Source organism: Carcharodon carcharias, chromosome 8 (assembly GCF_017639515.1).
Source record: "Carcharodon carcharias isolate sCarCar2 chromosome 8, sCarCar2.pri, whole genome shotgun sequence".
Taxonomy (NCBI): domain Eukaryota; kingdom Metazoa; phylum Chordata; class Chondrichthyes; order Lamniformes; family Lamnidae; genus Carcharodon; species Carcharodon carcharias.
Genome location: NC_054474.1, coordinates 10626703 through 10640994, shown reverse-complemented (window position 1 = coordinate 10640994; position 14292 = coordinate 10626703).

The following is a 14292-nucleotide window of genomic DNA, read 5'->3' as shown; positions in this document are numbered from 1 at the left end:
TCACCAGATTTCCTATTCCTTTAATTTTCTTCTTGATTGCCATATGACCATCTCCTCACGCGTATTTATCTGTGCATCAGCTAAACTGCCATTTCTCAGATTTTTGCCACTTTTATTCATGTGGAAAAGCCTTAATAGTTTTGGATGCTACTTCAAAATTCTTACATAATCATGACTTCTGTCACATTATAAAATATTTTCTCTGAATTCAATTATCTAAACCACTGACCCCACAGCATTTCGCTTTCTCCAGCAAATTTTACAAACATCTGATTAGGCTTTTTCCTTATGGATCTGTTGTTTAATTGATAAGCTTCAGGGATAAGTCCATAAGCATTGTGTATTGTTTCTTAAATACTTTATAGACTGCAGATTGCTCTTCCAACAGACTAGTGTACGCATTCATTGCTGTACCTATCAGGATGCTTTGTAACATTAAGGTCCAAACCTCTTTTGGCCACATCAACTTCGCAGTTATCTTTTAAAATGGGTGAAATATCTTTCAACTTCATCCTCTATAAATTTATACACTAAATGAAGGCTCTTAGTTAAATCAAAACCCTCAATGGAAACGGAATCATCCCGTGAACATCTATCCCTCCTTCCTTCCTGTAATCAAAACTTTTCTTTAGCCAATTCATGCTATTTGAATTATTTCTCTCTTTGAAGCTCTGTTTATTTTTCCTGATTCTTTTCCTCCCTTGCTAACTTCTCTCTCTGGAATTCAAACTTTTGCATTTCAATTTGTCTTTCTCCTCCTTTGCCAGTTCAGGCTTTTCCATTTCCATTTCTTTTGCCCTTTCCTTTTCCACCAATTTAAGTATTTTTTTTTTTGCTTTTCCGTGTCCCTTTCTAATACAAGTTGTTTAATTTGCAACTGAAATTTAGATAACTCTAGTTGTGAGATCCCAAATTCAGGTTTCTCTCCTTTGCAGTCTAAATGTTCGGTAATTACTTTAATCATATCATTGTTACGAGATCCTGCTTTTATTTCTAGCTTTACTGTCAACTCTTAGCCTTAGTCAAAGTTTTCAAATAATCTATTGTTACATCTTCTACCCAAAAAAAGTCTTAGCAACATTCAGCACCATTTTCTTAGGGCTAACCCGTGTAAAATACTTCGCAGCAAACCCTGCTTCTATGCCCAGTGCCTACATGTATTCGTTTTGTTAAGAGTTCAAAGATCCCACTTAAATTCAAGTATTGCTCATCCAGGATCAGCCCTTAGTTTGTTACGATCCCAGCTGATGTTAATACTGGACAAGTCCGATCCCAGAGTGAATCCTAGCTTGATAGATCCTAACTTTGTTTTTTTTTTCTTCTAGAAACCATGGAGCAAAGTTATTGAGCAAACTCAGAAGTTTACTGATCAACTTTTAACATAATGTATAAAACGTTTATTAAACACTGAAAAATGAATTATATTACACCAGGCAAAGTGGTTGGAAAGATCTCACTATTAACACAAGAAAATAATTCAAAATCACACCCAGCAATATCCTCAGAGACACAAAACCCCAGTGAACACTTATCACTACCTTAACACCAAGGGCCTTTGCTTGGCCTGACCCAGTTGCAAGTGATTTTCTCCAGGTAGATTTCTGAGTATTCCTGAAATATTTGTTCCCAAACCTTAATCTCTCCCCAAGACACCAACAAACAATGCTCTAAATTCAGTATAACATCAACTGCAGAGCAAATACATGAATTCCCTAAACTCAGCCACCTCAGCAGCTTTGCGGGATTTCTTACTAGAGAGCTTATATCTCTTGTCTTCTCTCTCTGACATACACACTCTGAGCTTCTTTTCGGCCTTGCCTTGTTTCTCGGTGTGCCGCTGGATCCCTGTCACTAAGCAACAGCAGAGTTTTTCTACTTTTGTTTCCCCAAAATCAATAAAATACTGACCCCTTTGTAACCCAACTTTTCACCCTCATTAAAAATGCATGTATAATACAAATTCAGAAAACCTGACCTTTTTGTTAGGAGGTCCTCTAGTCTTCACGCCACATTGCATAAAAGTTGATTTAAGAAGAGAAGACTGTGGGTCGAAGTAAATTGATTTTTTTAGACCAGAGGATCGTAGGCGGTAGATGTCGCCACGGCTCAATGCTCGTATCATCACATTCATCGGCGGCTACCCCTTGATTCCAGGATGATATCTATTCAGGGTTGTAAGATTCTGCCAAAAGTCTTCCTGAGATGAACAGGCCGATCTCGATGCATGATGTTCCAAACTGTAGTGGGACCTGAAGTGCAGGCTTTGCTTCCTTTTGCTTCCTTCTCTGCCACCATTCTGCTTCATCATTAAGGCATTTGGAATCAACGCATGACATAGCTTAATGGGCTAGTTGTCGGCACTTTGAATGATTGGTAACAAGCTCCTCCCAGTCATTAATATCCGTGCTACCTGTTTCAACTAGGGCTTCAGATGGTGCTTACTTTGTCGTCCCTGGAACTCTGGATATTTGAGAATTGAGAAATCAAGACCTGGTGGGGCAGATGTTTTTTGGCCATCTGGACCCAGTATCCATTTTATCGTAGTTGTTTTTGCAGGAGTTTTGCCTGAATGCTTGTGGATCATGCTTCAAGAAGAACACTAGAGTCTATTCAATGGACCTCCCGTTGAATCTCGAGGATGCAGTGGAATTATTGCTGGTGGTATTTCGCTAGCGTTCTTATGTGTTGTGTTGTTGACATACAGTCCAGGTATCAGCACAGTACAGGGTGTGCTGACGCCAACTCTCCATGCAATAGGAATTTTGTTGACTTACCACGACCATTTTTGTCAAACACTCACTGCCATAGTTTGCAGAGTGCTGAGCTGCCGCAGCTAATCCTGTGTTGGATCTCCTCGCCGATAGTGACATTTTGAGAGTGGTTGTAACCAAGTTATGTGAAGTGCTCCACATGTACCACATGTATGTAAAGTGGAGTATTTGGTTAACCAGCTCTGTGTTGATATATGAACATCATTTTGGCAACATTCAAGGACACGCCTAGTCCCTTATATGCAGGAATAAAGAGATCGAGAATGGCTTGCAAATCTGATGCAGACTGGCAATCAACAGCAGTCATCAACAAACTAGATCATGCATGTTTAGGATGGTTCATTTAGTCTTGGCATGGGAGACAACAGGATCGTATTAGATACTCATATGAGGGGGCGGTTGACCTTTGTTGAGGTTAAAAGCCACCATCAGGTAGATTGTATACAGTATGGGGGCTATCAGACAACGTTGCTTGATAGCAGTTCGAATTTTGAAGTGAAGTGTTTTGGACCTCCAACTCGAGACAGTCGCAATCATATCATCATGAAGCAGTTGCATGGTTGTGACAAAGCCCAAATCTCCGGAGAACAATCCACACAGCCTCGTGATGTATTGATCATACTGCTTTGGTCAGGTCTACGAAGGCAATAAAGAATTCCTGGTGTTCTCGACAATTGCCTTGGATTTGTATGACAAGAAAGCTCAATTCAGACCTTCCTCTGGAAGTTCTAATGCCACACAATGCTTCTGGAAGGATTTCCTTAGCCGAAGTAGGTAAGCAAATCAAGGGAATCCTGTGTGTCAGAACCTTCCCTGTCATGGGTAAGAGATAAATACCTCAATAGTTTCTGCAGCACAATTTAGGTTTTGTAATTTTTCATCCGTTTTATTGCTTGTTGCAGCTTTCCACCTGGATAACCCATGGATTCTGACACAAGGCACTGGGGCATAGCCAGAAAATAATCAGCTGTCACTGTAGATTCACTTTGAAGAGTTGTTGGAAATGTTTTTTCTGGAATTGGCGGATGGCATTGTCAGCCTTCAGAAGAGAGACACCATCCTGTGAGTGATGGGGATTTTGTCCATTTGACCTAGGTATAAAGGAGTCCCTGAAGGTTTCAAAAACATCTGCAAGCCATGACAGTCGGCATACAGCTGGATCTCTTGAGATTTCTTTCCATTATCTTCCAAATCTTTATTTGAGTGTCAGACCTGAGCTGTTGGAATATTGTTTTATTGGCTGGCGACCTTAGGTTGTTCTGCCAGCCTTGACGTCTGCTCGTTTTTGTTCCAGGAGTACACATGTTTCAGTATTGTTTCCATTGAACTACCCTTGGTACCGCTACAATGCTCTAAGCCAATGATCTGGACACAAGAGCCTAGCACAGGTCACTTTGTTTGATCCCAGAGTCCTGAAATTGGTTTGAATGTGTGAAGGTTTTCCAGATTGTTTCTGAACTGCACTTAAAATTATTGTCTTTGGTCGGGATGTTGTAGGACTGATAAAGTGAACCTCTTTCTCTTGGATTTTTGATTCTTGCGATGTTTTGGTGTTCAGTTAAAACAGGCTGATAATCTGTCCAGCAGGTCTCAGACCCAGCATAGATTGTGGAATATGGAATAAAATTGCAATACATGCACATGAAACCAAATCTAGAGCTGTGGCAAACAGTGAGGATCATACAAAGTTATCAAAACTGTACATAAATAGGCTAACAGAATTTACAGACAAATTACAAATGGAATTTAATATATAATAGTGTGAAGTTATGGAACTTGGCAGAGGGGATAGGAAAAGGCTTCATGGCGTAGTTCTGTAATGTTTGCAGGGATAAAGATGCCGGCTGGTGCATTCGCAGAGATCTTTAAATGTGTAAGACATATTGAGAGAGTGCTGAGCAAAGAGTATGGAATCTTGGGCTTAACAAATAGAGGTATTCAGAACAAAGCAGGGAAATTAAGCTGTACAATTATAATTATAAAGCTCTGGCTCGGCTACAACTAGACTATTGCTTTCAGTTCTGGTCACTACACTTTAGGAAATGCGATGGCCCTTGAGCTGATGCAGAGGAGAGTTACAAAATGGTTCCAGGGATCTGGACATTTAACTGTGATACAAGTTTGGAGCGGCTGAAATGCTGTCCTTGGAGGAACTGAGATTTAGGGGCGATTTCAGGGAAGTATTCAAGGTTTTGACAGGCAAGGTAGGCAAAGAAAAACTGTTCCCATTAGCTAAGGGGACACAAATTTAATGTTTTTGTCAAAAAGAAAGTGCAACGGAGATGTGATGAAAAACCATTTTATGAAATGAGTGGTAATGACATGAAACTTGGTGCAAAAAGGGTGATGGAAGTAAAGTTGATCAATGAGTATAAATGGAATTTGGATAGGCACTTCAGGGAACTAAACTTGCAGGATTTCAGTGGCAGAGCGGGTGATTCATGGACTTGATTTCTCTTTGGAGAGCTGGAATGGACTCAGTGGGCCGAATAGCGCCCTCTTTGGTTGCAATGACCCTATGACCCTGTGAAAAAGGGCAGGGGTTTGCATCAGGAAGATAGATACAGCTAAATGCGTTATGTTGATAAAAATAACTGGAAGGCACACTTATGAAATCCTTTCCAGGTTTTCAAGGAACAAGTGACTCGTGATGGCAGACTCAATACCGGCCAGGCGCAGTCATTGCAGAGTAGTAATGACCAAAATGGAGAGAATTCAGAGCTAATTTTCAAAATCTATAAAATAATATTCAAAAGCCCATAGGGAAGCTTAGTACTTCATTGATTGAAACACAAAACTGTCAGTACTGATCAAAGTGCTGCATATTGCTACACTCATGGTTTATCGGGCAGCAATGATCCCTGAACTCTTTGGAAACTTGAACAACCTACAACAGGCACGTCAAAGCACTGGAGAAGCATCATAATGGTGCCTTCGTAAGAACGTGCATATCATTAGCAAGAAAGGCAGTCAAACAGCAGTGTGTCCTTTCCTAGCCAATATGCCCAAAATCGAGGCACTAATCCTTCAACCGCAGCTCCTTGGGTGGGAATGCCATTCGTATGCCTGACACAAGACTCCCAAAGCAACTGTTTTACTCAGAATCCATTTGCAGAAGGGGACTTCCAGGAGGGCAGTGGATATACTTTACAGATGTTGATAAAGCAGCCATGAAGAAATCAAATAACCCCACCAACTCATGGGCATCCCTGGCTTGTGAGTGACCAAAACTGAGAACGTTTATTAAGTGTGAAAATGGATTTTTTCTAAAAATATTTTTGTTAATATGGTGGCATTCTATAAGGAAGGCTGTATGTGTGTATATATATGTGTGTGTGTGTGTGTGTGTGTGTGTGTGTGCATGTGTTCGTGCATCATTAAACTGTTAGTAAAGATAGCTTGTCTGTGGGAGCAGAGAGATTAAAGGTCAATGAGCTAGCTGCATGTGTTTGTAATGAGAGGATATGGTGAAGTTGAATGTATGAGTAAATAGGTTAGGCTTTAAAATTTGCATTAATTGATATGTAAGGAAATGATTTTTCAGCTGTCACATTTCAAAGGGAGTTTATAAGTGACAAGGGACTTTAACAGCTTATAAAGCTTTCATAAGTAAACAAACATAGGTAAACGCAGGTAAATTTTGGTTGAAATTAGTGGAGGCATTAGAAAAACACGGAAGGTATATATATTTTGGGAAAATGAGTTCAAAAGTTGCTCAGGACATAGGAGTCTAAGATAAAAGGAGTAATAAATAATTAAGGAAAGCTGCTTAGTTGAGTTCTACTGGCTGTGTAGGGGAAATGACCTGAGGCCAGCTCTGTGCTGAGAGAAGTATTGAATTTGAAGCAACCATCTAATTTCAAGCCAGAGAAATCTTGGTTGTCAGAGACCAGTCTGTTTCCAAAACTCCTTGTGTTTTTCTTTTCCACAACAGAGTGGAAAAAAGTGAGATGTCGTGTGGTATACTTTATTAAAATGGAAGTAGTTTTTGCCTTGGGTAATATTACTGGATTTTATGGTTCAAATCTATAAGTGAGCTCTTTCCAAGTAGCTTATTTGTGTGTTCTGGCCAAATGAGTTTTTGGAGAACGTTCGTAAGGCTGTTCTTACTGTTCCATTTTAAACTTTCATATTTAAGTTTTTTTCTAGTTAATAAATCTTTTAATTTTAAAATCATAAAACTGTTACTAGTATTCTATGTTTCTGGGATCAATACTTTCCCCTCGTTTTCAGGCTACTCAAAAAAAAGTTATGATCAGTAAGACAAGATCCCTTCTGAGATTTGGCTTGCTTAGCGAATAACATTGGCTGTGGTTATAACAAATTTGGCGTGTCTTTGAAAGGTATTAAAATTCTTTGATTGGTTTGGTGTTGGTGAATCCAAAGGATACGAGTAAAATGGAATACTGAATTCAGGAGTTCTGTGCTGAGGTATTTTAAAGTGTTTGGACTGAAACATGTCTTTGGCAGTTGCTAAGACTTTTCTGGAAGTGGATGATGTGACTTTGAAGTATATGAAATCTCTGACTAAAACTAAGCTGAGAAAGTTAGCAGATAAAGTGGAAATAAAGGCAGAATTCCGTAAGGCTGATATGGTTAAAGTACTTGCCCAGCATTTAAAGTTGGAAGCAACACCTGAAACTAATGTGTCACAGCTGAAGGTCGTAAGGCTTCAGTTGTAGATGTAGCAGCTTAATATGGAAAGTGATGGGGAAAGGCAGAATTTTGAACTGGAAAAAGAAGTAGAAATGCACTGGAGCAAAGAAAGAAAGAAAGGAAGAAGGATGAAAACAATTGAACTGGAAGGAAAATTTTAAAAAAGGGAAATGGAAAAAAACTCGAGTTAGAAAGAAAGAAGGGAAATGAACGGAGCAGATGAAAGAAATAGAAATGAAACAGTGTTAATCAGGAAAAGAGGAGCAAGAGAAACAAAAACAAGCAGTGCCAGAAATGAAATGTGAAAGCTTGCATTAATTATATGAACATACGAATTAGGAGCAGGAATAGGCCACTTGGCCGCTCGAGCCTGCTCTGTCATTCAATATGAACATACCGATCAGAATGGTACCTCAACCTCACATTCCTGCCTACCGCTGATAACCTTTCACCCCTTTATTAATAATGAATCTGTCTAGATCTGCTGTAAAGATATTCCAAGGCTCTGCTTCCACTGCCTTTTGAGGAAGAGAACTCCAAAGACTCATTACCAGCTGAGAGACAAAATATCTCCTCATCTGTCTAAAATGAGCAACCCCTTATTTTCAAAGAATGACCCCTGGTTCTATTTTCTCCTGTCAGAGTATCAGGAGCAAAAGAAGCTCAGACAGCATACCCTGGCTATGGAACAAAACTTAGTATAAAGGAAGAAAGTGGAGATAGCGATTCAGATTATGCTTTTGATTCCTTTGAGGAATTTGATTTAACTGAAAATCTTCGGATAGTGCCTAAATTTACAGAGGATCACGTTGAAATATATTTCACCTCATTTAAAAAGATAGCTATGAAATTGAATTGGTCAAGAGATTCTTAGGCTATAATGTTGCAGAGTGGTTTGCCTGGTACATCAGTGAATGTGTATGCTATCTTACCAGAGGAGCAGACTGCAGACTACGAGGTAGTAAAAAAAGGTAATGCAGAATGCTTATGAGCTTGTCCCTGTTGTTCATCACTTCAAGTTTAGGACTGTAAGAAAGAGATATGATCAGACTTTTATAGAGTTTGCAAGAGAAAAAGAAACACTCTGGGGTCAAAGGTTTAGGGCATTAAAGTTACACAAGACTTTTAAAAATGTAAGAGAGATTATGATGTGAAAAATTTAGAAATAGTATTCCAGTAACTATCAAGACATATTTAAATGAAACCCAAAGTGAAAAGATCAGCTGCATTAACCAATACTTATGATATTTTACACAGACCATTGAGTGTAGGAAATCGATCAGATGGGTATCAGCAAGGAAATTGGATGCATGGAAAATCTAGTGATAGTAAACGTGTTTCTAACAAGGAGCCAGTTGAAGGACTGAAGCTGAAAAGCTAGAAAATAAAGCTGAAGAAACAACTGTAATATGTTGCCATTGTGATAAGGCTGGACGTACACATCAAATTGTTGGAGGTTAGATGAGAAACAAGTTACAGTGATAGAAACTCAGAAAAGTTCTGTAAGTAAAAGTGCTGTGGGCTCTGAGGCCCAAGTGTAAGACAGTCCAGTAGCCTCCGTACAGACGAAAAAGGAAGAGTCATTACCAGCCAGAGAGGTGGGAATCTGTTGGCAAAGTAACCAAGGAAGTTCTGAAGGGCAAGTTACAGAAACGTTTAAAGATTTTATATGTGAAGGGAAAGTATATCCATGTGTTCTGGGAAGAGTGGGAAAAAATATTAAGCTCTTGAGTGGTGTAGGGCGAGCCCATTAATGCTATGGTATAGTGCCACCTGCTGTCCAGAAGGTTATTTCAGGAGCAAGTGTAAGTGGAATTCATGGCGAGGGTGGTGGGGGGGAGGGGGGGGGGGTGTGGTGGGGGTGGGGGGGGAGAGGGTGGGCGGGGGAGGTGCGGGTGTTGGGGGGTTCAAGCCTATTTAGTGATATAAACTAAATTTAAAAAGTGGTTTGAAAAGAGGAGAGATTATTCTTGGAGTGGTGGAGAAATTGCATATTGCAGGTGTTTAGTTTATTCCAAGCAATAATCTAACTGTATCACAAATATTGACTACACCTACAGTTGTAGGGAAACGTGTCGAGATGCAATCAACAGAGGGTTTACAGAAGCAACGTCCTGAATTGTTTACAGATTGTGATGAGGTCATAAACACACAAACTTAAACAGGAAGAAGGAGAATCTAAAAGAAAGGGAAAGGGTACTGAGCCTCATTTGGCTGGATCTATCTTTGCAAAGATTACTCAGGGGGAGAAAGTTGGATAGGATGAGGTTGAGGTATTTAGTTCATTGAAGTTAGTGGAGTTACAGCCAAAGGAACCAGAAACAGAACAGTTATACTTTTACAGAGCGGATAAACAGAAGGAGATATTGATAGTTGTTGGTAAGGAGGGGGGGAACAGAAATTAATGATTCTGAAATCGATCTTACTCTGATTAAGTTGGACAATGAGGAAGTACTTAAGAATCTAGACGTGATATTAAATTACTTGCCAGAAAAATGTCGAAGTGATTTCCAAGAGCCGTAGCAGTTACACAATGCAATTTGCAGAAATAGACCAGAGAAAACAAATTTTGCTTTGTGTGATGTTGATGTGGGGTAAGTTTCAATAAGACAACACGCATATAGATTAAATCCTGTAAAATTGGTTAAAGCATGGGAATAAATTGAATTTAAGCTTGAAAATGACATAATGGAGTCCAGATACAGCGATTGGAGTTCACCCACTGCAATAGTGCCAAAACCAAATGGACCAGGAAGTCTATGTATGGATTACCACAACGTAAATGCACGAAAAAAGGAAGATTCATATTCTATTCCACGATTGGAGGATTGCATCGACAGGATGGGGCAGTGAGTGTTTATCACAAAAATTGACTTTCTGGGACGATACTGGCAATTATGCTTATCGGGAAGGGCAAAAGACATATCAACTTTTCTGATGCTGGACGGTTCATATCAATGCAAAGTAATGCCGTTTGGTATGGAAAATGCACCAGCAACATTTCAGAGACTAGCAAACAAAGTGATCAAAAGACTGGGCAGTTGTGCTGTCCATACTGTTGACTTAGTGGGTGTTTAGTAAACCTAAGAGGAAAGTCTATGACATTTAAAGGAACTGTTTGACCAACTACAGGCAGCCAATTTCGTGATAAGTTTGGCTGAAAGTAAATTTGAAAAAGCGATATTGGATATGGTCAAGTGGCCCCTTGAGGTGCTGAAGTAAAAGATAGTGTAGAGTCCCCAATGCCCACAACGAAATGGGAAGTTTTGAGATTTCTGGACACGAGTGGATTTTATCGGAAATTTGTGCCAAATTTCAGCAGCTTAGTTGTCCTACCGACTAGATTGTTGCAAAAGAATAAGGGATTTCACTGGACACAGGAGCGCCAGACTGCAGTTGACAGCTTGAAATCTATACTAGCCACAACACCTGTTCTAGCAGCACCTGATTATCAAAGACAGATTAATATGGCTGTTGACGCCAGTGATCTGGGTGTTGGTGCTTTGTTGCTGCAGGAAGGTGTACTGGGTCTTGAGAAACCTATGGGGTATTTCTCATGGCAGCAAAATACAACTATAAAAAAAAAAGACTTAAGTTTGGTTTTAACGTTGCAGCACTTTGAAGTGTATGTTGCAAACAATGCTTCAGGGACAGTTGTATATACGACCAGAATCCTTTGATGTTTCTGGAAAACGTTTTGAGATAAAAACGCCTGACTCTTCAGGTGGAGAATGTTGTTGCAGCTGTTCAATTTAAAAATCATGTATGTGGCTGGACGAGAGAATTTAATTGCAGAAGCCTTGTCAAGAGCTTATGTTCAAAACGACTTGGATGTTGAGAGGACTGAGAGTGGACTGGAGTGAACTTCACTCTTACAAATGAAATGGATATATTTTCCTGGTTGATGCATGTACACCACAGTGTAACAGTATATTTTTAACAAGTATAAGTAATACGAAATGGGTTGAGAAAATGAAGAGATATTTTTGAACTATGATGTTTTAACTTATTCTCTTGAGGAAGGTGTGAAGTTGGATGTTATTTTTTTAACTGTTTTGCGAATATGGTGGTATTCTGTAAAGAAGGCAGTGTGTGTGTGTGAGTGTTCTTTTGTGGGGAAAGTTCGTTAAAAAAAAGGTTTGTCTGTGGGAACAGAGATATTAACGGTAAAGCAACTAGATGCATGCATTTGTAATGAGAAGCTATGGTGATGTCGAATGTACGAGTAAGTGGGTTGGGTTTTCAAATTTGCATTAGATGATAGGCGGGGTAGATTGCGCTTGGAAATTCGGTTGAATCAAATTCCACCACTATTTTTACCTGTCTGACCATCACATCTGGGCTTTTGATGGCCTGCGTTTATATTTATCACCTTCACCAGCGACCAGGTCTCGTGACAATGGCCTGTTGCATGTTTTTTGTAGCAGGTCACAAGTAGTAAGTCGTAGTTTAACAGACTACAATCAGCATATCGAATGCTGTTCAAGAAAACTTTTTTCCATTGCCTAAATATAGTTTTGTTTCATTTTTTTCACTCCAGTGAACTGCACACGCATGTTGCTTACCTCAGACCTCCGTGACCAGTCATGCACTAGCTCTTGCTATTCATCTATTGCCTCAATTGACCCTGCCTTTCGCTGATAATTTAAAAAATTCATTTACGAGATATGGGCGTCTCCAGCTGGGCCAGCATTTATTGACCATCACTAATTGCCCTTGAGAAGGTGGTGGCAATCTATCTTCTTGAACCGTTGCATTCCATGTGGTCTAGTTACGCCCAACCCCTACTAGGGAGGAAGTTCCCGGATTTTGACCCAAAGACAGTGAAGGAACGGTGGTATATTTCCAAGTTGGGGTGTTGAGTGGTTTGGAGGGGAAATTCCAAGTGGTGGTGTTCCCATGTATCTGTTGCCCTTGTCCTTTCCGCATGGCAGTGGTCGTGGATTTGGGAGGTGTTGCCTAAGGAGCTTTGATGAGTTTCTGAAGTGCATCTTGTAGATTGTATATACTGTTCTATTGTGCCTCGGTGGTGGAGGGAGTAAATATTTGTGGAAGGGGTGCCAAACAAGTGGACTCCTTTGCCCTGGATGCTGTCGAGCTTCTCAACTGTTGTTGAAGCTGCACTCATGCAGGCAAGGGGAAAGTATTCCATCACATGCCTGACTCGTGCCTTGTAGATTGTGGACAGGCTTTGGGGAGTTATGAGGTGAATTACTCACCACAGGATTCCTAGCCTCTGACATGCTCCTGTAGCCATAGCATTTATACGGCTGGTCCAGTTCAGTTCCTGGTCAATGCTGCCCACCCCCCCCCCCCCCCCCCCCCCCCCCCCGGATAATGATAGTGGGGGATTCTGTGATAGTAATGTAATTGAATTGAAGGGCAATGGTTAGAATCTCTTTTGTTGGAGATGGTTATTGCCTGGCACATGTGTGGCAAGAATATTACTTGCCACTGGCAGCCCAAGTCTGGATGTTGTCCAGGTCTTGCTGCATTTGGACATGGATGTCTTCAGCATCTGATGAGTCATGAATGGTGCTGAACATTGTGCAGTCATGAGCGCACTTCTGTTCTGATGATGGGGGGAGGGTCATTGATGAAGCAGCTGAAGAGGGTTGGGCTGAGGACACTACCCTGAGGAACTCCTGCAGTGATGTCTTGGGACGGAGAGGGCTGACCTCCAACAACTGGAACCATCCTTCTTTGTGCTAGGCACGATTCCAAACAGCAGAGAGGATTCCCCCTGGTTCCTATTGACTCCAGTTTTTGCCTCGGCTCCTTGATGCCACACTCTGTCAAATGAGGACTTGAAGTCAAGGGCAATCACTCTCACCCCACCCCTGGAGTTCATTCAGCTCCCTTGTCCATGTTTCAACAAAGACTGTAATGAGGTCAGGAGCTGAGTGGCCCTCGTGGAACCCAAACTGAGCGTCAGTAAGCAGGTTATTGCTAAGCAAATGCCGCTTGCCCTGTTGATCACCCCTTCTGTCACTTTACTGGTGATGGTGAGTAGTTTAATGGGGTGGTAAATGGCTGGCATGCATCTGTTCTGTTTATACATTTATGAGAGTGAAATTCCCAAACCCAAATGTATTTGTGTTTCAGTTAACTACGTAATCGGAAATGTTGAACTTAACTTGAAAGAAAGTATCGATTACCATTCTCACGATCCGCTTCTAGTCATTATCTTTCCACTCTCTAAATTGGGCTCTTCATCTCCTCTTAATATCGGTTCCAATTTGTTCCTATCCCTTAAATAACAGCGTTAAGATTTTCCTATTCCTCTCTGGAAGTTGCTATTCCCTTTGAGATATAATGGTACGTAAACCTGTCACTGCAGTTTACCTCTGAGAACATTTTTCGGAAAAAAAAATCCTTCCTACTATTTCACTGCTATCTGCACCTTAATCCTCAAACCGTTATGTTTTGGATTGTCTAAAATCTTTACATTTTCGACCGAATTCGTGACCGCCACTGAGGCTTTTCGAATAGGGTTTGTATGGTCAGACATGGATGTTGATTCGTAACATGATTGGACCGCTCCAAAGCATAATTAATTATATTACGCATAAGTTATCTCATTGAAATTTAGTTTCTTCTCAAATCGCATATCTGGTCGGATCACAAAGAATCAGACTTTTCCTGTACTCTGTTCACTAGAGCCCCTTCATCAATATATACTCCATTGCAAAGTATTAAACCAGCTTATCTGTTCGTTGGCAGAAATTTAAACAAGACATGTAGCTTCAGATCACGTTTGCTCGTTTAGTCGTGTTTTTTTATAACCTTTAGAATGGTCGTCCTCGGAGTTGGTGTATTTAGTGACCCCCTTTGGTGTCTTTGGAGACGGCGTGTTTGGCCAGTT